This window comes from Acomys minous (assembly GCF_964271855.1).
Source record: "Acomys minous genome assembly, chromosome: 9".
NCBI lineage: Eukaryota > Metazoa > Chordata > Mammalia > Rodentia > Muridae > Acomys > Acomys minous.
In genome coordinates, this window is record NC_140490.1 from 72581666 (window position 1) to 72607909 (window position 26244).

Below are 26244 nucleotides of genomic sequence, written 5' to 3' on the forward strand. Positions count from 1 at the left end.
GGCTTCCCTCTCCTGCCCAGCTGCGACCCTGCCAGGGCCAGGATTTCATAGCACTCGATCTTCCACATGGAGGTGCTGAGAAATTGAATACACAGGAAATAGTAATCCCCTAAATGCAGAGTAACATGCTTCCCTTCTCATTTACATGCTTCGTTCTACTGTGAACTTAGAACAAGTCAACCATAAAGAATTCTGGGTGTAGTGATTGAAAGCAGGCAACAGAGTCCATGTCATAGACAGCACCACAAGGGGACCCACATGAAGATCAAATAGTCTATTGCTACATATACGTAGAGAGCTTAGGTCCAGTCCATGCATGCTCTTTGGTTGGTGCATCCATCTCTGTAAGGCCCCCATGGGTCTTTGTTAGTTGACTCTGTTGCTCTTCTTGCAGTCGTTTGTCCCCTCTGGGTCCTTCTATTGTTCCCTCCCACTCTTCCACAGGACTCGCCTAATGCTTGGCTGTGATTCAATCAGCTGCTGGGTGGGGCCTCTCAGAGAACTGTATAGTTAGGCTCCGGTCTGTAAACGTAGCCGAGTATATGACATGAACTCTGTTGCCTGCTTGCGATCACTTCATCCTAACGGTGCTGCCTTGCCTGGCCTCAGTGGGTGAGGAGAAACTCAGTCCTAATGCCACTCGATGTGCTGGGGTGGGTTGGTGGGTGCCCTTCTTTCCTGAGGACAATGGAGGGGGGGAGAGGAGGAAGAGGGTGGGAGGGAGGGACCAAGAGGAGAAGGGGGAGGGGCCCACAATCAGGGTGTAAAGTGAACACATACATTAAAAATAAATTATAAAATAAGAAAGCAGGAAGATATCTGGCTACACGATAAATGCCTAAAAACCATGGCTTTATTTGTTTTGCTTTGTTTTTTTAAATCTTGGATATTAAGTTTTCTTATGGCAAGAATACCACTTTTCACATTTTCTTCTGAGAACCAGTATTTAACACACCAGCTCACATACTGCATGTGCTACTAAATACTCATGGAACAAAAGGGAGAACGGGGATGAGAAGAGGAAAAGAGGTGGGAAGGGAAACTGAGGGAAGGGAAAATGACTGAATGAGTGATGATGCCAGTGCAGCCTCTCGAGAACCAGCTTTTTAGCCCTTGATTCCGAAGGCCAAGTTCTTAACCTTGAAGGAAAGCACAGCTATGCTACCAGTGGTGACAGACACAGCTCCGCTGTGTTTGGTAATTGATGGGATAGATGGATGAAGTTCAATCGCACTTACTGCTGCTGTGAACTCTAGAGGCCTGGCACCCTCCCGGTGATGCCTTTCAAGGAGTCTTCAACTTCCTCAAGAAGAGGAACATATGTAACAGCCACAGGGACAGAAGAAGAGCATGCCCAGCCCAATCTGCCCAAGTGGCTGACAATAAAAAGCAAGAAGAGTTTAGTCTCCATCTTCCTCCTAAAAGGCAGGCACGTGGGCATATATGAGGACGAACGAGCAGAAACACCAGGCTTAGCAAGTAATAATTCATGCAATATGTGGGGCACTTATGTGTAAACAAATTCCCAAAGAGTTTTAGTTCATGTAAAATTCAATATTTACATGATTGGATTCAAAGTGAGAATGCACTGAAATACGTATTAAGTCATTTAACATTTTAAAAGTCTACATGTCAACATGAATAACACCTTATGATATTTTGTGGCTTTCAGCTTTTACGATTAAAATCTTCTTACTGCCTGGCTTCTCAGAAGCCAGATGGGATGTCTGCTTTCTGTGTTCAGTCTTCTGAGACATCACGTGGGCAGAGCGTGGAGAACCGCACTGTACACTTGTAGGAGGAGCAAATAACACCCTGCTGTCATCATGCTGCCTTCCCAAAGCCTCAGAAAGGCTCTTGGCCTCACCTATGGGTTCCTGGACCACATCTTGAGAACAGTAGCTGTAAATCAAGTGGAGACCAGTGAAATGACCTGGGGAAACCTAACAATGTAAAAGATATGTTCTCATTCTCAGTTTCCACCATCGATCCAGCCTCACTCACCATGGGACGTTGCACAGAGTACAGCAGACACCGCAGTGGGAACACAGAAGCACCAGCACCAAGACACAGCTTTGGACTGCATCAAGATACCTTTCTATTAGAAAGCTGACCCAACAAGCATGGCTTAGACCCTTTGCAGTTGTCCCCTCTGATTTACTTGCACACCGTTCCTAAAGAATAGTATTCCTCAACTGCAAATTCAGTATGAAAGACTCCCCCGCCCCGAACAAGTGGATATCAATTAGTTTCACAATTCCTATGTCGCATCATAATATGAGATCCAAGACACAATTTATTTCCTCCTGAGTGATGGCTACAACTGTTACTCTGTTGGTTACTGTGGAGTAATCTGTTGGTATTTCTGAATTTTTAAAGGAAAAAATTACTTGAGATATATGAAACTAAAGGATAATTGTTTTGGAATAGAAAAAAGGCCTGGTTAAGAATTCTGCTTTCCAACTGTAAGTTGTGATAGTTGGCTGGGTGAGAAAGGGTTAGTCAAAACTGGTAAGAGCTCCCTCCCCTGCCCATCCAGTGGCCAATGAACCAATGAGTCAGTTCCTAGGCCTGCTGGCTGAGCTCCTTTCTCACCAAATCTTCTTTGCAAATGCCACCTAGGGAAAGAGAAGCACACAGGACTGAGAGAACAGATGCATTGTGAGAGAAGCCCCCCCCCCCACTTACAAAGAAACAGTTTTGTGAAAATCTACACTCCTGGGAATCTGCACAATGCCAAGTTGGCCTCTGTTGGTCTCATTTACAGACAGACTGGAGCATTGGTCTAACTCTAAGTGCAAGACACCCTTTCTTCCCAGTTTGGAAACAATGATTAATATAAGGCTTCTCTACTTTGCTATATACTTCTCTCTCTCTCTTTTTCTAGAGTTGGTGGCCCAGGAAAAAAAAGATTAAAAAATATGGCACAGGCTAGAAGCTTGGACCATGGACAGTACAGCTTCTTCTGTCGGGTAGGGGATTGGCTAGATCCTGGAGAATTACACCAAGGGATTCAGCCGGTGAAAATGATACCCAGAAGGTTTCATTCCTGTTCTCCTTAATCTCCTTTCCCTTCTGTTTCAGATAGTTGGGTTGCAAGGAAGATACCTTTGTTTAATGAATTCACAATGAAAAATATAGCACATACGAATAGTAAGGACTTATGTCCTCAAATTCTCATAGTGAGATGCTACAAGACAGAAAGGGCTCTGTGTTTCTCTAGGTGTACGAAATCCTACATTCCGTACCTCCTCCTTAGAGGATCCCAGTGTACGAAAACAACAGTAACAACAGCAGCAGCAGCAGCAGCAACAACAACAGGCCATGGGAAAGCAGGGACTTGATCACTTCCTGGGTAATTTTCTCTTAACTTCATCCATGATTCCATAACATTCACTAATACTGTAAAATTCTACCACTCACAGTGTGTATCTTTTCATGTCAATTCTGGACCACCAAACACAGTAAATACTGGACATGATTTCCCCGATTGCTGGGCCAGGTCTGTAATGGAGTCTCTTGCCCCCTCCACCAGTGGCCTAAAGAATCAAAAATATGTCTGATAGTTAATCTGGTTACATTTCTTTGATATGCCTAATATATTCTCAATCTAAAGACCTAAAATAACTCACTTGCATTTATTTAGTTATTTAATGATTGTTTACTAAAACTTTAGGCTATGCCAGGCATGCCTGAAAATCTGAAGAACAGCGGAAGATGAGTGACAAAGGAGGAAAAAGCTGTTGCCTTGAGTTGTCCATTTGTTGCTAGACAACAGACAGAAACAACATTTTTTGTAATAAGTAAAATGTACTTTTAGATGATTTAAAAGGCTCTGTAAAAAAATATAAAGCAAGTAATGTGGGAAGTGGTGCTGAGCAAGCTATGATCTTAAAGAGAGGATTGAGAGATTGTTTCATTTGCAAAGATAATGATATAAGGCTTGTAACTTTGAACACCACAGAAATAGAATTGATCACTGGAGGGGAATGGTAAGTGCAAATGCCCTGAGGATCCACAGGGTGGCAGGGTGGCAAGAAGAGAATTTGTCAGAAGGAGAGTTGTAAAAAGGGGTCTGGAGAGAAGACTTGGTGGTGAGGAGCTAAGAGCACATAGTGTAGAGGAGTGAGTTTGGTTTAGGTAGCCATGTCACATGTCACATGACTCACAACTCCCTGAAATACTTGTTCCAGGTTCTCTATTGGCACATCTGACCTCCGAGGGCACTTGCACTCACATACAAAAAACACACATACACCCAAATAAAAATAAATTTTCATCTCTTACAAAAAGAAAAATAAGGGAAGGAAGGAGCAATCCAGATAGACTCTGTAGGACCATTTGGAAGCTCTGGTTTGGGGAAGGTATGCATGAGATGAAAACTCGATGAAGGATTTAGAGATGGATTCCCCTTTCCAAGAGTAACTATCCGATCAGTGTTTGAAGAAGACCTTTATACTGGTACTGATGGAGGGATGAAGAGATGAGCTCTGCACACCCTGAGCTGGAAGTGCTGATGGATACCCATGGGAAGAAGTAGCAGTTGATCATAGAGACTCAGGGTTCAGGGGGAAGGTGAAGGCTGAGTGTCTGCATGTAAATGGTATTTTAAAAGTTGAGACTGGATTATGGTCATCCCAAGTTAATTATGAAGAAAGAAAAATAATATGTTTAAGGGCTGCTAAATGGCATGGCCATGTAGAAAACAAAGTAGGCAATGTCAAGAGACAATAAGGGAAACTCTCTCTGTGTGTGTGTGTGTGTGTGTGTGTGTGTGTGTGTGTGTGTGTGTGTGTGTTCATTTTTGTGTATACCTACATGTGAGCATGTGTACTTATCAAAGCATGGTCAAGGCACCCTTACAGAACATACAAAATTCTTGCATAATTGCATTGCTTCAATCCTGTCTGTACTTTCTTTGGTGAGGCATGTGCAGCACACTTTCCCAGTCATTCCACAGTATATGATGACAGCCTGTACTTGCAGTTACTGGCACATGTGTCTGCATAGTCTTATATATGAACTGTTTCTATTTTGATATCTAACTTGGCAGGTAATAATGAATATTAAACCAAATTCTCTGAGACATTCATTGTTTTTAAGAATATAATGGTACCCTAAGAGAAAAATATTTGAAAACTTTGTACTATTTGCTTTTCTATCTACTTGATACAAGCTAGAGTCATTTGAGAAGAGGAACTTCTATTAAAAAATACCTCTGTCACAACAAAGGAATATCGAATGGCTGAGAAACACTTAAAGAAACACTCAACATCTTTAGTCACCAGAGAAATGCAAATCGAAATGACTCTGAGATTCCATTTTATACCTATTAGAATGGCTAAGATCAAAAATCAAGTGACAGCACATGCTGATGAGGATGTGGAGAAAGGGGAACACTCCTTCATTGCTGGTGGGAGTGCAAACTTTTACAACCACTTTGGGAATCTCCCAGGTGCTTTCTCAAAACATTGGGAATAGGGCTTCCTCAAGACCCAGCTATTCCACTCCTTTGAATATACCCAAAAGATGCTCCATGACACAACAAGGACATATGCTCAATCATGTTCGTAGTAGCCTTATTCATAATAGCCAGAACCTGGAAACAGCCTAAATGTCCCTCAGTTGAAGAATGGATAAAGAAACTGTGGTACATTTACACCATGGAATACTACTCAGCTATTAAAAACAAGGAAATCCTGAAATTTGTGGGCAAATGGATGGAACTAAAAATGATCATCCTGAGTGAGTTAATCCAGACCAGGAAAGACTCACGTGGTATATACTCAATTATAATTGGACACTAGCCCAAAAGGGATGTCCCATGAAAGTCTTCACTTACCAAGATATTGGGATAGATGCGGGGCCTTTTTTTGGGACTTGAGGTGAGAGAAGTATGGGAGAATGGGGAAATAGAAGGATGCAGAGGGTCCTAGAAACCTACAAGAAGAACATCATGACAGGCAGATCTAGACCAGGGGGTTCTGCTCAAACTACTGCACCAACCAAGGACAATACATGCAGTAAACATTGAACCTCTATTTAGATCTAGCCAATGGACAGGACATTTTCCACAGTTGTGTGGGCAGCAGGGACTGCCTCTGACATGAATTCTGGTGCCCCATATTTGACCACTTCCCCTGAGTGGGATGTCTTGGTGGCATTCAGAGAAAGGATAAGCAGGCTACCAGGATGAGACTTGATAGGCTGTGACCATATGGTAGGGGAGGAGGTCCCCATCTGTCACAGACCTAGGAGAGGGGAATAAGGTGAATGAGGGAGGGAGGGATGAATGGGAAGATACAAGTGAGAGGATAAGAATTGAGATGTAATCTGATTAAATTAATTAAAAAATTTTTTAAAAAAAGAAAAATACCTCTGTCAGACTACCTGTGGGCAAATAAGCAGGGGTACCTCCTTCCTCTTTTCTTGATTTTTTTCGTTAAAAAAAATTTCTCATATGATATTTTTATCATGTTTCCCCTACTCCATCTCTTCCCTCATCACCCCTACCTCCCTATCCATCAAAATCCATGTTTTTCTCACTTTCTCTTGATTTGTGGTTGGAGTTTGGGTTGCAACTCACAATGGGTTGTGCCATCTCTGAGCAGGTGGTCCTGGCTTGTATGAGAAAGCATGCTGAGTACGCCGTACAAAAATCCAATAGGCAGCACTCCTCCATGGTCTCTGCCTCAGTTCCTGTCTCGAATTCCTGCCATGGTGTTCCTGACGTTGGACCAAATAACTCTTTCCCCTGCAAGTTTTTTTGGTCATGGTTGTCATACATAGCACAGTACTAGAAACCCATTTAAGTCAAAACTTATAGAAATACAGAAAGATAGATGGAGAGATAGATGATAAATGGATAGACAGATAAATATAGATATAGGTAGATCGATAGATCAATAGATAGATAGATAGATAGATAGATAGATAGATAGATAGATAGATAGACCAGATAGACAGATAGATAATAGATGGCAGGTAGATAGTGTTAATTGACAAGGCACTGACCGTGAGAACGGATGCAGTGCTCCTTGCGACACTGATTCTTCTCCCAGGTCCACCGCACGCAGTATTAAGTCAGTCACATGAATTTCTTCTACTATCAGTCACCTAGGAACTTAGACACCACAGTAGACCCAAGAGATGGCGTGTTCTCCCAGGGATGTACAGACAACACGCAAGGCCTGAGTCAAAAGCCGGCTCCCCACAGTGACTTTGTGAATTTACCCAAGATTGTATTTTAAAATGCACTGACCACCCAATGTTCAAGCAGGATTAGATCTACAGATTCAAATTCTTATTATTTTCCCAAGTATTTTGTCTAAGGGGAAATATAGGCTAGAATTATTCTCTGTACACGGAAGCAAACAATGTATTGAAAATTACATGCTTTATTGCTGGTGGGAATAGAGAATTCTTGTAATAAAAAAATGTCCCAGCTAAAAGAATCACCGCTGTCTTATTTATTCATTCTCAGGAACAATACTCCTTCAAGCTCTCTTTTACCCAAAACATTTAGTGAGCCCAAGATTGCATTTCTATATCCCAAAGAAGGGAAGAGAGCATCAACCATGGAGTTTGCCAGACCCGGACCCGACTGTTTTCTAGCTGAATGGATTTCACAAGGCTTTGATATCTCTGAGAATTAATTCTCCAAACAGCCAAATGTGGGATTGATAGGTTTGTGAGTTAAATCAATTCAGTTATTGCCACCCGGGCCTGCTCTTCCCGCTGAGGTCTCCAAGGCACATTGTGCACCAGTTTGGATTGGAAAGAGTGACGCTTAGCTGGGGCGGGTGGGCAGTCAGGATCCTGGTTGGCATGAGCGCAGGAGAAACAGCCTTCTCTGGAGACAGTTTTCACTGAACCAGCTCTCTTAATTAGCTCAGGAGGGGCGGTGGGGGAAAGAAGGCCTGTATTAACCTTGGAGATTGGGTAGGGAGTGCTGGGAATGCTTCGTTTGCGTGAAGGATTTCCAGTGATAGCTAGACATGTCCTTATGAGAGAGGAAGTTTAACCTGTCACCTGGCCACCAGGCTGTTGGACTACCTCCAGGGTGGCAGAGGTGAAGTTACAAGGCTACATGTGTCAGGACATCCAGGTCCAGAGCAGGGAAGAATATGTCTTGACCTCACCCCTGCTCTGGGCTGGGTCACCAGATCGCATGACTCATTGGCTCCTCTAAAAAACTATATCCTCTAAAAAACTAACATAAAACTTAGAAAAAATGGTATATGTTGTACAAATGGTAGATTTTAGCTTTTTTTTTTTTTTTTTTTAGCATTTTAGCCATGGAGTATAAGCCACTCCCTATTAAACAGTTAAAGGTAAACACTAATGTTACGATACAGCTGTACAGAGTAGCACAAAACTGTAATTCTAGCAGCTGAGAGATTGAAGATTGAAGCAGGAGGATTGCTACAAGTTCAAGGTCAGCCTGAACGAGGGCTGCCAGATTTATAGGGCAAAACCCTGTATAAAGTGAACAGTAGCAACAAAGTCACTCTCAGTAAGCAGGAGACACACTCAGGGATTTATGGGGTGCTGTGTAGATAGTGACTTTCCGCGCTCATTTCACAGGGACCTCATATCAGGCACTTCTCCAGCTTTCACTACTGAGTGCTACACTGTGCCCGGTGCCTTAGCCAATGGTAGGAATACCAAGAGAACAAAACACAGCCCCTTCTGCCCTGGAATGTCAGGAGCCTAAATTAAGCTGCAGAGCAGAGCAAGCAAATCACTGAGGGTCATTACTGAGCATCCCCGGAGACAGAGCAGGTGGGCAAACTGCCCGCTACCCAGCAAACTGGGGCTGCTGCCTTCCTTAAGGTGAGAAAGAACCCAGGGGGAGCTGCTCTTAAGGTACCCAGTCCAGCCATGCCTGCTCTCATGTCTTCAAGCTGAGCACTGCTCTGTAATGATTTAGAATTTCATCCCCATTGGCCCTAGGCTGTGAAAAACACTTGATGGCAACAAGTTAATTTTATATGTACATTGCATTTTTAAAATATAGGGTCACTAAGAGGATATTAGTTTGTATATATTTGATGTGTTTGGGTCCATTTTAGTCACTGTCTTTCTGATGCCAGTATTGTGGCATCTCAGAGGACTGTAGTCCCTTCAAGTTGACAACTGTGTAGTCTTTGATAGCTTCCTTGGCTACAGCATAACATGACATTCAATCTTATCTTACACCGTTCCTTCTACACATGAGGTAAACTATGTCCCTGAGGAGCCCTGACATTAAGACATCTTGAGCAGGAAACTGTTCCTTTTCATGAGGAATGGACACTGTTGTACTGTTAACATTGCCTATGGGATCTCTAATAGACTGGAGTGGTTCTACATGTAGCCACAGTTGTGGGGTTTCTCTGTACATCCCTGAGTGATTCACTTCTATTTAGCATCTTCCCTGGAATCTTCCATTTAACATCCCTAAGAGAATGTCTCCCCAGTCAGTTACTCAGGAAAAGTTACAGCTCCCACCAGGATGCACTCTTCCTTCTGGGGCGGCTAATTCTTGCATGACCCTTGAGTCAGGGAACGTGGGAGAAAAGGAAAAGGGCCCGCTATGGTCTGAAAGGACGGTTTCTGAGGAGGGAAATGGGAAATCAACACCCTGTCTTTCTGGAAACTTGCCCTATGTGCTACTCCCTTGGGCACACATCCTAGCTCTGGCACTGCTGCAGTAGAAACCTGAGCAGACGGAGCTGCCTCCTCACGATGCTTACCTAAATAAAACAGCCATTATGTAAAGCTACGGCCTTGACTCCAATGGGCAAGGGCATCTGTCCATTCTGGGCGAACAGCCACAAGATCTCCAAGCCTTTCAAGTTTTAGACTGAGTTTTCTAGTCCCTTACAAGTGTGAATTACAAAAGTGCCCTTTTCTGAATTCTTCATGGCAACCAAGAAAAAATAGCTGTTTTGAACTTGAAGAGGTAGCAAGCTACATCCACACCCTCAGGCTTTAAGGTCGATGGTACCCAACCACAAGAATAATAATCCGCAGTAGCTATTATTATATTAGTGTCAGTTCAATGGATAGTCATGTTTCACCTTTTCTTATAGCAACTCTATGGGCAGACAGCAATCTTACTCTTAAATTATGATGAGGAGTCTGAGAGTTTGTGAGTCTGTGCTCCGTACAGCATTCATAGGCAATTTGTACCTAGGGCCACCTAAATGCAAGGTGTGAGACATTTACTTCAAGGAAACAGCAAGCACAAACCCTTGGTTCAGGTGGCATAAAGCAGAGTAGGACTTCTGACTTGGCCACTAGCTTTCAGTGTCAGTGGGCGGGGCTATCCATCAGTTTTGTTAACTCTAGCAGGACCCTCATAGGAACTCTTGCAAAGTGAGAGGGTTTAATGAAGTGACAGCAAACGTCGAGGTCTCCTGTGAAGAAGACCCTGACGGCATACCCCCGGCTTCTATATATCACATGCATTTTTGAGAAAACAAGGCAGCAAAGGCTCTTGATGCTGGGTTCTGCAGTTATTTTACGCATCGCAACCCCAAAGTTAGCCTAAGCTTTTAATGCATGGGTCTATTAAACAGCCTCACAGGCTGCTGCGCCCGTGGAAGACTCTTGTCGAATAGACTATTTAAATGCAGCAAGGCCTATTTTTGAAACCTCTCTCATCACTCAAGTGCGGTATATTGTGGGGTGTGTAACCCTCAGTAATGCTTCAGCCCTGATTACTTCTCCTGGTGGGAACATTAAATATAAATTGTATGCATAGCTTTGGTGACAAGATGATTCAACTTACATAATCCTTGAGGACAGTGAGTTGCAGATCTACTGAGATTTTTTTTCCCCCAAGCATCATGTCCTTGCAATGAGACAGTTTCCTTGTATAGCTCATGAATTAACTTTCATCTCTCTTACTATTTTGTATAATCTATAAATTATAGATTACAGAAAATATTATATTGCCTATAATAGTGACATGACGTATTAAATGACACCCAAACAGTGGCTTGGTGAAGTTATGCAGGATGTAGAATCTGTTTAGTATTTATAAATATTTTAAAAGGTTGTTGGCATCCCCAAGTTGTTTAAACGGGGAGGTTTTCCAGCATTCACATACGTAGAAGCAGCATACGTAGTACATCCACACACACTTCCTACTGACTTCAAGATTCCCAACTTTCCACCGTGGTCGCATCATATATTCATCTTATTCTCACTGAAATTGTGATTTTTTTTTCTATTTATATTCCTTTTGGAGGTGGCATAGGCTAGGCTGACTTTGCAAACTTTATGTCTCAACTTCCCGGATGACAGGAATGCAATGCCTCATTTGGCCACATCAGACTTTGAAGGACATTCTCTGAGTTGAGTCACACGAAATTTAGTATTACAGTGGCAGACTGTGAGATGACAATGATTTTTCAGGTGCTTCCACCACAGAGAATCTCAAATCATAAGCATCTGCTCTTATTTAAAAATTACTCTAGATAGTAACTCTTGCTCGCCACAAACTAGGATATGGACATGCAGGTAGTTACTGTGAGTCAGCTCTAAGCAGCAGGAACTAATCTTCACTCTCCCATGTACCACGCTTTGTGTAAAAACAAGGTAAAGGTGAGAGGAGCTAAGGGAAACTAAAGCACTTCACAGAAAGAAAGCAGGAGGCTGCACATCCACATTCCACTGCCCCAACGACAGAGGTGACAGGTCCATGTCTTGTTTGTTATCATAACTATTTTCTGCTGATCCATGCCATAGATTCTGTATTAATCATTTCACACATTGTCTCTTTCATCTTCAATGAGATAATTCTTTTTTTTCCTGTTGTTGTTGTTCTCAAATGTCTACTGAAGAGAGAGTGACTTTCTTAGCAGAGCCTAAGGTAGAAGCTGAGTCCTCACAGCCCAGAAGCTCAAAATCTCCTCTTGACAAGCTTTGGTCCCAAGAGGTGATGGTGGTGGGGTGGTGTTTGCTGAGACTGATGCACCAGGGAAGGACTATACACAGTGGGGACCTAGACCCCTAGCTCAGATGTAGTTGATAGCCAGCACTGTCTCCTGTAGATCTCATAATATGGGGAGTAGGGACTACTTCTGATATGGACTCTGGTGCCCACTCGTTGATACTTCCCCTTGGTAGGGCAGCCTTGCCAGCCCACAGAGGAAGAGGATACAAGCAGTCTAGGTGAGACTCGATAGGCTGGGGTCAGATGAGAGGGAAAGAGGGCTCCCCTTTCTGAGGACTAGGAGTGGGGGAAGGGGGGATGAGGGACAGAGGGTGGGACTGAGAGGAGACTAGGGAAGGTAAAGTGAATAAATTAAAAATAAAAATAAAATATAAGTGAAACAAAGAATGAACACACACACAGACACACACACACACAATATAGTTATTCTGACTCCCTTGAGTAGTGGTTACACGTGGATGTGTGATATTTGGTTAGCTCTGGCTTTATGCACATATTAAATAGCTAAAGTCACGCCAGTCTGAATACCTAGCTCCATACCCTCCACTACAGGCTCAGGCACCTGTAAAGGCTGGTGTTTCCTAAGGTGAGTGAGACAGGAGGTCCAGACACTGTGACTGTTAAATGGCAACATAGGCCATTCTTGATCTCTCACTAGAAGGATTTCAGAGACTGTCAGCCCAAACTTCCTGAATTATCAGTGGTGTTTAAGTCTGGCTAAGAAAAGACCTTCTGATATTTAAATAACACTCTGTGCTAAAGTCAACTGACAGGGGATTTGGAGAGATTTTGACGGTTAACTAATGAGAGCCTGCAAATGAGAAAGAACTGCACTATAGCCTTAACAAATGCTGCTGGTGAGAGAGGCAGCACGGGCTCCTCTAAACTTTATTCTTAGATGAAAATATTTAATTAGCAGATGCCTGAAATGATGAAACAGACCTCTGCACAATGCAAAAAATAGTGCTCCATGGATATCCCAGCTTTGGAGAACCAAAAATCATGCCATGTATGTGAAGATCTTTCTTAAAGAAAACCTTTGCAGTTACCATGACAGCCAACTGGGCCCGTCCTCTGAAGCAAACAACCCTCACTGTAATATTAAAGTCTCTGTAGTTGTAGAAACACCTAAGATTTTCAGATCTAAAACTAGGAACCACAAAATTAACCCTAACTTTAAGTTTTCTCAGCATGTTGAATTTCTTTTACACATACATTCCAGGTGTAGAAGTTGAAGATGCCCAGATGCATATAGGCACACTCACTCATTAATTGGTGTTTTCCCTCTTACTGAACTCATTTATGTTAATGAAAGGGACAGTGTTTTTTTTTTAATGAAAACTCTGAGAGACATGTTAACAGCAACACATCAAAGCAAGCTTGTGAAGAAATGAGGTTTTTTCCTTATACTGTGTCCTACTCAAATTCGTTTATATTTTTTTCGTGACTTAATTTTATTTTATTATTTTTTCTTTTTTCCCCCTCATTCACATTCTTGACTGTTGTGTGCCCCAGAGTATCCCATACACGGAGGCGATTTGTGCTAAATACATAGCTTCAAGGAAAGCTCTCAAACAATTATGGAAAAATATTTTCCAGAAAGCCTGTTTCCCACCAAAGCTGTAAGATCCTGATGATACTAACATGTAACAGTTAACACATTAGGAGATTGGGATAGATGTGAGCACATCCTACTGAGACTCTAGGTAAGAGAAATATAGGAGATGGGGAAATAGAACGACCCAGAGCATCCTAGAAACCTACAAGAAGAACATCATGATGGGTAGATCAGGGCCCAGGGGGTTCTGCTCAAACTATTGCACTAAACAGGGACAATACAATAGTAAACATCGAACCCCTACTCTGATCTTCCCAACGGACAGGACATTCTCCACAGTTATGTAGATGGTGGGGACTGACATTGACATGAACTCCTGTGCTCCATATCTGACCACCTCCCCTTGGTGGGGAGGCCTGGTGTCACTCAAAGAAAGAATAAGCAGGCTACCAAGATGAGACTTGATAGCCTATGATCATATAGTTGGGAAGGAGATCCCCCTCAGTCATAGACCTAGGGGAGGGGAATAGGGGGAAAGCAGGAGGGAGGGAGGAACGGGAGGATGCAAGTGATGGGATGGCAATTGAGTTGTAATCTGAAAAAAAATAAAAATTTTTTTAACTTTAAAAAAAGATAAAGCACAAATGAGAGAGAGAGAGAGAGAGAGAGAGAGAGAGAGAGAGAGAGAGAGAGAAAGAGAGAGAGAGAGCGCGCACCTCCTTGGGGCACCGAGATGCAGTCATACTGCATTAAGCAATGAAAACAGAAACTTGCTCTTGAATTAGTTTGATCAAGAGCAAGCACAAATTTGAATTCTTTACCTCTCTCCCTATGTCTCCTATTAGTTGGTAGTCTGTGGCTACTAGCCTGTTGGATGTCTACTGTGTGTCCCTTTACTGACCAAGAATATCACTCAGAACTTCAAAAAAATATTATCAACCTACATCTATCCAGATGCTGCTTCCAAGATTGATGATAGATATTTGTTTTACTTAAGGTTGCTTTCAACCAGCTGGAGGTGTTCGGCAAATGATTACTACAACATACATATGTATACACATATGTCATTCTCTGTGAGTGACATAGAAGAGTATATAACATCACATTGCACACTAGTTACATACTAGTTTAGATTGTAAATTCTGATTAACATAGAAAAACCAAAGGTGAGTAAGGTTGGTTACATCATTTTCTTACAGGGAAACTAACCTTAAATAGGCTAAGTACACAGTAGAACAGCAGGCTAAGGACACAGACCCAAATGGCACCAAGGCATATTATCAACTTGGTAGCAGTGTCTGAAAAAAAAAATCATCCTCTTTGAAGGCAAGTGGTCCTTTCATTAAATGTTGACCACACTAACAGATATTTTGCAGAGAATGGGGCTAGAATAGCTAAACTTTGATTGTTGAGTTTTATCAATGGGAGTCCAAATCCCTTTTCTAAAACCCCTCCTACTCCCCAAACCACCGCTGCTTAATAATTAATTAAATGAGACTAACAAGAAATAACCTAGAACCCAATTATGAGAATACTCATGTGCTGAGATGCCTTCAAATGTGGCAAACTTGAAACGACTGCTACACAGCTACACATAGGGCAGCGGTTTGTCTTTAGATTATTACCATGTCAGCATCTTACTTCACCACTATGGCTGCATTCAAATCAGAGTGGGTGTGTCAAATGGCATGCATTTTCATCATCTCTGAAGCTCTTACTTGAAATAATCTTGGTTTTGCTCAACTTGGAGATGAACTTTGCTTAAATAAAAATATTCCTTTCAGGCTATAGATCTGGTATTTGATTATTTACAAAATACTTCACACCATATGGTAACTAACTTATAATTATTAATTAAAAATAAGAGAATCACTTTCAGGCAGACAAAACAAAAACAAACAAATAAACAAACAAAGCCAGACATAATCTTAACCAATGTCAGTGTTGATGTTGAAAGAGGCACCAAAACACAAGATCACAAAGGTGGAATTTTCCATATGGAGAAAACTTCTAACTATTTTGCTTCAGGAGTCATAAATAAGTACAGTCAGAAGAAAAGGAAAGTCACAAATTGTATTAAAAGCTTCATGTTGCCTAGGATCTGAATCCAACCCCCGAAGAAGGACATAAGAACAATGTAAGAGTGCTAAGACACCCTGAGAAATTAGCTAAGCAATTTAAAGAGGAACTCTACTAACAACATCACCAAGATCAAAGATGCATATAAAGATTTTTTTAATGTTTCATATAGTGAAAGGTTAGATAAGTTATATCTCTAAGCATGATATAATTTATAGACAAAAAATTTAAGTATATATTAATAAACTAATACATTAACATTGCAAATTGACACTCATATTTCATCAACTTTTAAAAAGTCAAGATGCTTCCAAAGTTAAGTCATATTTAGTGTATGACTAAGCCCAGGACTTCTTAGCTTTGGGCTATGTCATTAGATGTCCTCTGATTCCCACTCCAATCTCGTCAGTTCCTAAAGTTAAGACAAAGTAAAAATTTATCTCAACCGAGAGAGAAACTCACAAAGTTGAGAAACTCAGGACCTCCTGAAAACTGCTCAGGAACCCAGTATCTTCTTCCTACTGCCATGCTCAGCAAGCCATGGCGCCGAGCTGGAGCCTGGCTCACCTAAACTGAAAAAGTTCCCCAAAGTGGGCAGATTCTAGAAAGTTCCAAAATCTCACCATCCCCTCACCATGAGTAAAAACTAGGGACCCACCTACAGCTGTACTCAACACCTCAATTGTTCTGCTTGGGACCTGACATTTGTCCCTAAGAACCAGCCATGCACCCTTGATAATGACTTTCCCTGAAGTCTCTCACCACAGGTAGCATCTAGCCCTCACGGCGGTGGTTCCCACAGCACTGCTTTGGCCATGTTGAAGTGTCATGAGGAATGACTTTGAAATGGCCGTAGAATCAAATGATCTTGGGGCATAACGACCTTGGCTGCCTAATGACTGCAATTAAAATTGACTTTCCTTGCTATGTGATCTTGAACCGAGTCTTTGTTTTTTTGGTTCCCTGATCAATAAAGAAATGACAGGAGCACCTCCCTCGCAGTTCACTAAATGAGGGCACATGCTTAGACAAGTTGACAACAGTGGCTGTCACATTCTAAGACCCTGGTGGCTGTTAAATCTCGTGTTTTGTTTTGTTGTTTTTAATTGTGAAAAAAAAACCTCTTGTAGTTCTTATGAACTTTATCAAATACAGACTTCTCTTTAGAGTAACAATGTGTGTCTTAGAAATTATTTGGCAGATAGTGGGGACAAAACAAATAAGTAGAATAAATGATACAAATGAAGGGCATCTCAAGGAATGAAATCATAAATTATCTTTACAGCAGTCAAAATATTAGTAATTATATGCCTATTAAAAATCTAGCCAGGCGTGGAGGCAACACTTACAATTCCAGTAGTTAGGAGTCTGTGGGAAGAGGGATTACGCAGAGAGATCTACTTTCAAAAGACAAAGCAAAGAAGCAGACTAACAAATCTTCTTCATTTGAGAAAAACAGAAATTATTGTTTTAATATAAAACCATTTCCACTTCTTGCTTTAACACTCTTTAAAACAAGTAAAGAGGGAGCAAAGGAAAGGAGGGAGAGGAGGAGGAGGAAAATACGGAGGCTCTCACAGTGCACCCTAACAAATGTGTGTTTTGAAGGAAATAGACACTATTTAATTAAACAAAGTTCTACCCAGAGAACCAAAGGATAACAAGCCATGTCTCTGAGTGGCTCTTACATTTAATCAAAGAAAAATATGAAAGAACCTATAATTCCCGGTGACTGCTTTCAGCTCTAGCACAGAAGGTAACTGCCGCTTATAAAAATAGCAAGTGTTAATTTGCTGCCTTACTCCACAGCTCTGATTTGGAAAGAAGAATGCTACCTGAAGTCCCACTTGGTGGCATGCTCTAATTAGCTTTCATTCCTGCACCAACAAATACTTATTGGCCACCCACAGAAGAACTTCATGCTGCTCTGATCACTGAGGATACAGTATAGAACACGTAGCCAAAAACCCTTGGCCAGTGGCTAAAGTATATGATGTCTTCAGCAACAGGGTCCTGTTATCAAGTTCTGAACAATGGCAATTTCCTGCATTGTCTTGAGGGTCTTTCAAGACAGCCTCGACCAGCAGTTTGAGGGAGGTGTTCCACATCTGGGACTGAGTTTTTTATTTGGTAGCTTCTGACTTCTGGAAGGAGCATTATCTCTTGTGTAGGATAAATCTAACACACACACACACACACACACACACACACACACACACACACACACACACACACACACTTTGCTCATAGGGCATAATGAAACCAAGCAAGGACTGACCCTTTCGTAGTCCTGAAAGGCGCTGTACAGGCTGCTGGGGGAGAAAGGTTACCAGGGTCTCACCTAGCTGTAAACTCTGAAAATAACAATAATGATCAGCCTGGCAAGATATGTCCTTAGGGGCAATAGTGGTATGAATGTTATAGGTTAACCAATTACTTTCAATTGGATTTAAGTCCTGCTCCACACAGGAAATACATGGCTAGAATTGTAAATCTGACCAAGAACTCCTTGGGGATATCAAAGGTCCTAGAGGTGAACATATTACTATATTTTACTGAATGGGCACAGTATCAAACTGACCTTTGATGTGCCTCGTATATGTAAATACATTAGTGCAGCTTCTTAGTCCTACCCAAAGAAGCTTCTGTATGTAGTGGGCAGCGGGTACTGAAAAGTCAGAACTCGTCAAATGCACATAACAAATGTCTGTGGAATGCTCACCCACACACGACTCGTCTATGCTGTGCCTCTTCCCTGAATGCTCAGGGAACATCACAGAAGAGGAGGCAGGAAGACGGTGAAACCAGAAGTCAAGGAGGACTGGGAAGAAAATTCCTATTGGATTTTCCTTCTGGATATGACAGGATAAAGTTTCTGATGAACTCAGAGCCTCCACAGGACCCACACAAGACCAAGACAAGTAACATTTCAACATAGATTTTTTAAAAAGGCATTCTTAAGGCCCCAACCCACTCTCAGGTGTCACTGACAATTGACTAGGGGACAGCTATTAGATTTTCTTTACAGATGTGCTCCCTACCAGGTCAACCTTACTCCAATAGATGGCCTAATTCCCATGTTTATTTAGGCAGCACAAATTGGACTCATCAGATTTGTGAAGAAAAAAAAAATAGAAGGAAAAAGACACAAAGTTGGGAGGGGTAGTAGGGGTAGAATCTGGGACTAGTTAGGGGGAGGAGCGGGGAGGTGGACATGATCGAAATGCATTGCTCTTATCTATTAAATTTTCAAATAATTAAAAATATTATGTTATAAAAATAACCCTTTCCAAAAGCAGGCATTCAAATAAGGATGAATATAACAATAAGACAAGTAAATGTGTAGGGTTTAGTTGGTAAACCCGGAGGTACTATGGGGAAGTCAGAGGGAGAGACAGAGTAGAGGGAACATGAGATAAGAGTAGGAAATGAGCCCAGAGAAGACAGGAGGGTCACAGTGACAAGGACACGGAGCTTGGTAAGAGCAGTGGCCTCGCACCAGAACTATGAGGAGCCACTTAAGAGGTCTGAGGAGAGGCCTGACGGCCTAGAATCTTTCATGCTGGTAGCCATGTGGCAAAGGCAGAAGCAGGAAGCCACACTGGGCGACCATTTCCATAAACAAGCGAGAGGAAATTAATAGTCTTAAGCAGCCACGTGAGGAGCGGTCAAATTCCAGGCAGCCTGTGGAAAGCAGACTTTGATGGTTTATTGATGACTAGAAGTAGGGCAGGAGAGAGTAATCTAGGGTGTCTGGGTTTCTGCCAGGATGAAGCAAAACATACACGATCCTAGTGAACCCCAATATCCTGATGCAGTTCTGATAGCCCCCATATACTTTCTTCATACAGACACTCCTTTCTTCCTGTACAGTAGCCATTTGAGGACAGCATCCCGCCTTTCTGTCTATCCATATTGTATCGGACAGTGTATTTGGTATTTTGAAGGCTCATGGCGCACATTAGAAGCCTTTGGGTTGCTGAGTATTATCTTTTTTTGTATAGAAAAGCAGCATGGGACTCAGCAGAGGTTGATGATGCACTGAGGGAAAACCGGGCCACTGTAGTCTCATGATGCATTGATGTAGTGAAATTAGAAGTCCTGATTATTACATTAAAATTTTATGATATTTAAACATATGAATAGAAAAAAGCAACTATAGTATGAGCCAAACTATCAAATCTGCAGTCACACAGGTACCTTAAGGGCAGCCCATGCCAGCAAGGCACAGATATTAGTTCTTGATTCTTTCTTAACTAATTTTTATTAAAAGCAATTGTTTTTTCAAATGATCATCTTAGGTGATGGAGAGGCAAAACTCTTCAAAGAACGAGAAGAGAGAAAATACATTTTTAAACATGTGAAAGCTCCACTTTGATCTATACATTGCAGGCTATCAGCACGAGAGCCTGAAAAAATTTACCCAATGCCCTCTGCTCTACAGTAGAAAAGTCTCCTGTGAGGACCTGGGAAAGAGGCCTGCTGGCAGGCAGAAACTCAGAGACCCCTGCCTACAGAGTGACCAAGGCAGCTGACCTCCCATTACACCGTAGACACCCTGACACACAATGTGCTTGGAACCAGTCTTCCTTTGGGGCTTGTCTTCTCTTCCTGCCTTTCTATCTTCAGCCATCACCTTTGGCTTCCCACTCTGCTTTTACAGTAGGCAGAGCAGTAGGTACAGGCAGAGTGTCTGAGGTCAGTGACTGGAGAGAAGGTACTAAGGAAAACAAAAAGGGTCTGAAGTCTGGGCTGTGGACACCACAGCCAATACAACAGTATCTCTCACGCCTGGCCCTGGTAGACACAAAGTCCCTTGTAGAAATAATGCCAATTCCAAAGTGTCCCATGAAGTTCAAACACAAAATCAATGCTGTAAACAACAACAAAAATACCCTAAGGATTTCCACAAAGGAATGTAGGTCAGATATAAATCAGAGTGCCCAGAAAACATGAGTACTTGCTAGAGAGGGGCTGCATCAGTGTAAGACTTGAACACAGCTGAGGAAGAGGAGGGATTTATTGCCCAATTGGAGAGAACAGATGAGTCCACAGATGGACAGAGCTTGGTCACACTCAGCTTCCAGGAGGCATCAGCAGAGAGCCTTCCAGCCTCCCTGGTCAGTTCCAGCCTCAAATGGGCCACAGAGCACCCAGCCTTCAGCCAGGACAAAGAACCTGGAGAAGCCTTAGACCATTTGAGAAAAGAGGCCACAGATGAGACGCATGGGCAGTAGAAGGTTAAATTCTCCATATTACATGGCGATGGTAGAATACAGTGAGAGAGGACACTGTCCATGCCACTGTTAGTGGCTTTTTTTTGATGTTACAAAAATAACCAAGAAATAATTTAAAGTGGGGAAGGAAACTGGTGAGCAGTTTTATATGCCAAGAGGCTCCATCCATTTTTAGGTTATGGGCCGGACAGAAGCATTGTGGTGGTGGAAAGTCTTAAGTTCATGGTAACCAGGGAACATGGAGAGCTGGATCCAAAAACATCTGGCAGTAAGTACTCCCTTCAAAGATACACCTTAAGTGAAGCACTGCTCCTCAGCATCCCTTCTGTTTAGTTCTGTTTTTAAGACAAAGCCTTACTATATAGCCCACGCTGGCCACAAACTAGAGACTTTGCCTCACCAGTGCCAAGAACACAAGTGTGCATCACAGTTTCCAGATACTGTGCCTCACCTCCTAACAACACATTCAACTACAGACTCATCGGTGGGTTTGTCCGTTGCTGAAAGTAACACCTTCATGATCCATCTCCCCTCAGCAGCAGCTCCAAGCTGGGACCGATCTTCCAGCACATGAGACTGTTTACAGGATCTCCATAGCCAAACCATAGCAAACTTCAACTCTTACATTTGGATCCCACGTCAGACACGTGCTCGGAATTGTGTGTCCCTGATGCAGCTTTAGAATTTCATTTCTGTATGATGCAATCAAGCAAGAACAAATAAAACTGAACCCGCTCGCTGAGGTGAAAATCAGAATAAATTCATCCTCCTCTCTTCAAAGCAGAAATTCAACATTGTCTTCCGCCAGCATTCTCCCCACCCGCCATGCCATCTCCTGACAACTCTACTTCCCAAAGACTGCTGAATTCTGGGAACCTGCCTCCAGTCAGCTCACCCACACATTCATCTCTAACTGGGCTCCACTTCCCTGTCATCTTAACTTCCTACATGAGAGGCAAAGCGGTTCCCAGACACTCAGCTTGCACAACCCTGTTCCTTCAGCGGCTTCCACTGCAGGATAAAGCCTAGCGCGTCCCTGCCCACAAAAAAAAAAAAAAAAGTCAACATATGGTTGAGATCATTTCTCTGTATCCTACTCCAGTTGGGCACTGAGCTGTGCCCAAGCGTAATGCTTGTAAACCTTGGGAGAAGAGGTGGAAAGAGGAGAAAGATGCATCATGACCGTTAAGCAGACCGGATATGAGGTGGATTGCCGAGCATGATTTGGCAGGCTGTAGAAATCAACATAGGAAGCTCTCGGGGCCAACCACTTGTCCACGAGACCATGATTGGTGATATGTTTGACCCCACAGCCATCAGGGATGGGTACTCTTCTCAGATACAATGCCTTCAGACTCCTGGGCATTAAACTTGATAGTGTTCTTCTTTGTGCTATGGATCTGCTGTTGATGCTTACTCTTTGATAAAGCTGTAGCCATTTCTATACACAGCTTCCATTTTTAATAAGGTGAAATTAATTTCAAAAATATTAAACTTTTCAGCTCTGCTTTCCAGAAGCAGTTATTCATAGCTACAGTAACATTCCCTGCAAGTTCAAGCTTATACTAAGCCACACTTTGGTTACTCCCTTGTTATCTGATTTAATGATGTCTTAATTCGTACTTTGCTATCTCCGTACATGGATACACTTTTGATGTACCCTAAGTACTGCCTCGATTATCTCACTTACATTAGCTAGAACTGATTGTTAGCAAAATAACCTGAGTCAGAACTGACCGCCTTGTTTCACCCTCCACCCCCTCGTATGAGTTAATTGTTGTTTTTGCCTTTATAAACTAACTCTAGAAAACAGGTCGATGTCACAGTTAGGGTCCTGAGTCCTTTTAGTGGCCCTGATTGTAATCAGCCTTGTCTTAGGGTGCGCGTTCAATAAACCATTAATATCTCACCGCTATTGATCCTAGAGTGGTTTGTCTGGCAATTCTTGCACTACAACGCTGCTAATTGCCAAGGAGCATAAACTTGGCTCCTAACAGGCCTTCAGTCCCGTTTTCCTCATTATTATCCACACAGCTTTCTGTGGATGGACATGATGACTTGGCCATGTGAATCCTGGCCACAGTGGCCTGGAGATTCCCAAAATCACCCTGCACACTGGTCTGAAGCCTATCTGCCCAGCACAGGATGCCATCTCGTTAGCAAGCACAACCTGGAAAGAGCAGCCTTCACTGGAATATAAAGGCTATCTTTACCACAACTCTTCACCATATATTTGTTGGCACAAACACTGATAGCAGCCAGCACATCCTAGGAGAGTTGTTCATACTTGTCTGACACTGTGGGGCCACATAGAGGAAATTCATCAGCTTTCCTTCTCTCCCAAATCCTGTGGAGCTTTGTGTCAGGGACATCTGGGCAGATGTTGAGACTTACAATATCAAAAGATATTGTCCTCTTAATATCAGTACCACCAGGTTGCATGACAGATATTGAAAATAAGAAGACCATCAGTGGTGCACCAGGGGGAAAGAGGTTACTCTCCAGTTTAGTACAATAAACCCTATGAGCTTCAGATGCTGGAGTTAGGCAAATAGCTCTGTCAGTGAAATGTCTACACACAAGCATGAAGACCTGAGTTTGATCTTTTGTGTTTATATAAAATGTCAGGGTAGGTGCTGTGGGCTTTTAATCTCAGTGCCAGGGAGGCAGTCTGTGGATTTCACTTGCTAGCTAATACTTAGACTAAGGAGTGAGTGATGCTGTCTCAAAAAGCAAAGTGGATAGGTCCTGAGAGATGACTTTTGTCCCCCACACACATGTGAACACACACACACACACACACACACACACACACACACACCTTCATTTCTGTCATCCTAGTGCCTTCTTGTGGAATTGTAAGTAATCATGGCACACACTCTGTACAGGAATCTATGTGGATGTGTCATCACATTTCCACTTAATAGTTCATAGCATGAAAATTAACTAAATAATTAACATCTATCAAATATTTCTCCCAGAAGACAGAGGGAAATAAAGCTCTTACAAATCGCCAGCTTCAGGAGGCTATGCACTGAAGAAGGCTCTGACTCAGCTCTACACCCAGAAGTTCAAGGTAAAACACATGTGCTTTTGTGTGATCAGTTATGAAATATTTTGATTCAAGAAATATGTTTTGATGTAATTCATTATCTGAAATTTCTTAAACAGAACTAGATATGCTTGTCATGTTTAGGTGAAATCTCTTTTTAATCATTTTCCACAATGAAAGTCAATTTTTATCGCACAACTAGAAGAGGTAGAAATTGTTTTTACCAAATACTGAGACTATGCATAGGAAGCAACATTATTTCCAGTGAGCTGAAACTGCCTACAACAAGCCCAGGGCTGCCACAGGCTGAGTCACTCCACAATGCGAAACCATCCGTGTCCTTTATCCTTGTCTACAGACACTTTATTCTTCTCTGGGACCTATGGAGAGAAACTTTTAAATATTTTGAGATAAAACATTTTCTTTGGTACCTGGTTCCAAAGACTCCCAGACCTTCAGTTTCCACTGATATCCATGCAGTAATCTCAATGCCAGCTGCTGGTGATACATAAGATAAAGCTGCCATTTTATCCAATGATAGTTTGCTAAACAAACACACCTTTGGCTTTATGTTTCAATCTTCCATAATTTTTCAGTGTTCTGAGTCTTTAAGTCTGTAATACTTGACACCTGGCCAGATGAGAGCAGCATCCGTTCACTGGCCTCTATTTGCTGCCATACGTTGTGCAGTGTTTTGACGTCATTAATCAGAATTCTCCAGTTAAATTAAGTTTGTGTTCTAATTTACATTTTGGTCATCCTCATTTTTTTTTTTTTTTGGATATGTGGTCCAGGGCTTGCTCTCTCTTTGTTCCAAAATGACCTTGCTTGTTGCTTTTATCTTGATTACTTCCTCTCTCCTTTGCCATTTTGTTTTATTTTCCTAGCTTCTTGTGGAGCCTCCTCATACTCCAGAAACACATAAGCAATGAAGTTGATGGCTGCTCCTCCACAACAGCATTTAAGGTGCTGGCTGGTCTCACATACGCATATTTATAGTCCACACTGCTCAGTGTGTGGTGTGGCTGGAATTCACTTCCATGTCATGTCTACAAGCATTCTGGGTTTCTTTTCTTTGAAATAATGTTCTTAACAGAATTCCTTGTAATTTATCAAGGAGTTGAATTCTGGTAAACCTTGTGAATTGTTTCTAATTCTGTGAACTGTGAAGGGAATACGAGCTGTGTGATTTCTGCTTTTACAGATGCAGTGAGATAATCCTTACAGTGCTATAGAATAGTACTATTTATGTGAATATCTTGAAACACTGGGGAAAGCATATATCCTGCATTTACAGGATAAAATAAATCACTTGTAGTTTATAATTTATATCAAAAAAGCCAGTCATATCCTCCAGTTAATATATGACTATGTCTATGATTATATCAGATGGATAATATATTCATATGCATAAAACTACAGAGCAAGAACTTGTACAATGCTGAGCCAATGAGTTTGAAATGCTTTAAATGTTCATTTAACTTAAATTTTGGAAATACTACTTGATAATAGCACCATTAATAGAGTAATAGATGTAACATAAATAAATTAAGAGTTCCTACTTTAGACACCATTTATTCCAACATTCTACTAACATAAACTTCTTTTGTTAAAAAAAAAAAAGCATTATGAATGTAATCCCAGCTACTCTGGGTGCTGAGGCAGGAAAAGGCATGCCTGCCTACAGAGTCAAGGCTAGACTTGGTAAATTAGTGAGATCCTGTCTCAAAGTAAAAGCAAAAAGACTGGACACAGAGCTCAGTGGTAGACCACATGTCTGATATTTTAAGAGCCTTGATGCAAATTTCATCTAGGCCGGGAGAAACAAAAGTGTTGTGATCTAAAAATGTCCCTATTCCTTGTACTATCTTGTTGAGGATGAAATTATTGAGCTAAAGTTACAAGTATTTTGAAAGGCAGTACCTTTCCCATGAGGAAACCAACTGTTTTATGCTCTGTTTTTCAATAGTTTAATGACTCAAAAACAACAACAAAACAACAACAACAACATCAAAACAGCAACAACCTTTGCAATTTAGATTGACTTCTTCCAATAAAAATCAATCTGAACCATTTCATGCCTTGTAAATAAATTTTATTCTTTTAAGAGACATATAAGCCATTTAGGAGCTGTCATTGATCCACTTCTCTGCTAAAACACAGATATTTGATTGACTTTTAGTCAGTTAACGACCTTCTGATGTAATAGGGTAATAAGTCAACTAACCTGGCAAAATATATATAGTGCTTATTTTTCAATAGATCTCTACACACTTGATAAGAAACTTCTATGTGATAAAAGCTATATCATATTTTGTTGTCTTACCCTATTCTTATTGTAGTCATTATTATAAGCTTAACACTACATTAA

The 26244-nt window shown here is 41.7% G+C and overlaps 1 protein-coding gene across 7 annotated transcripts in view; it reads right to left on the bottom strand.

Annotated features, from left to right (window-relative positions):
* Nucleotides 1–26244, bottom strand: part of AMPH (amphiphysin) — a 196673-nt gene that overhangs the window by 143194 nt on the left and 27235 nt on the right. The window lies entirely within an intron of this gene.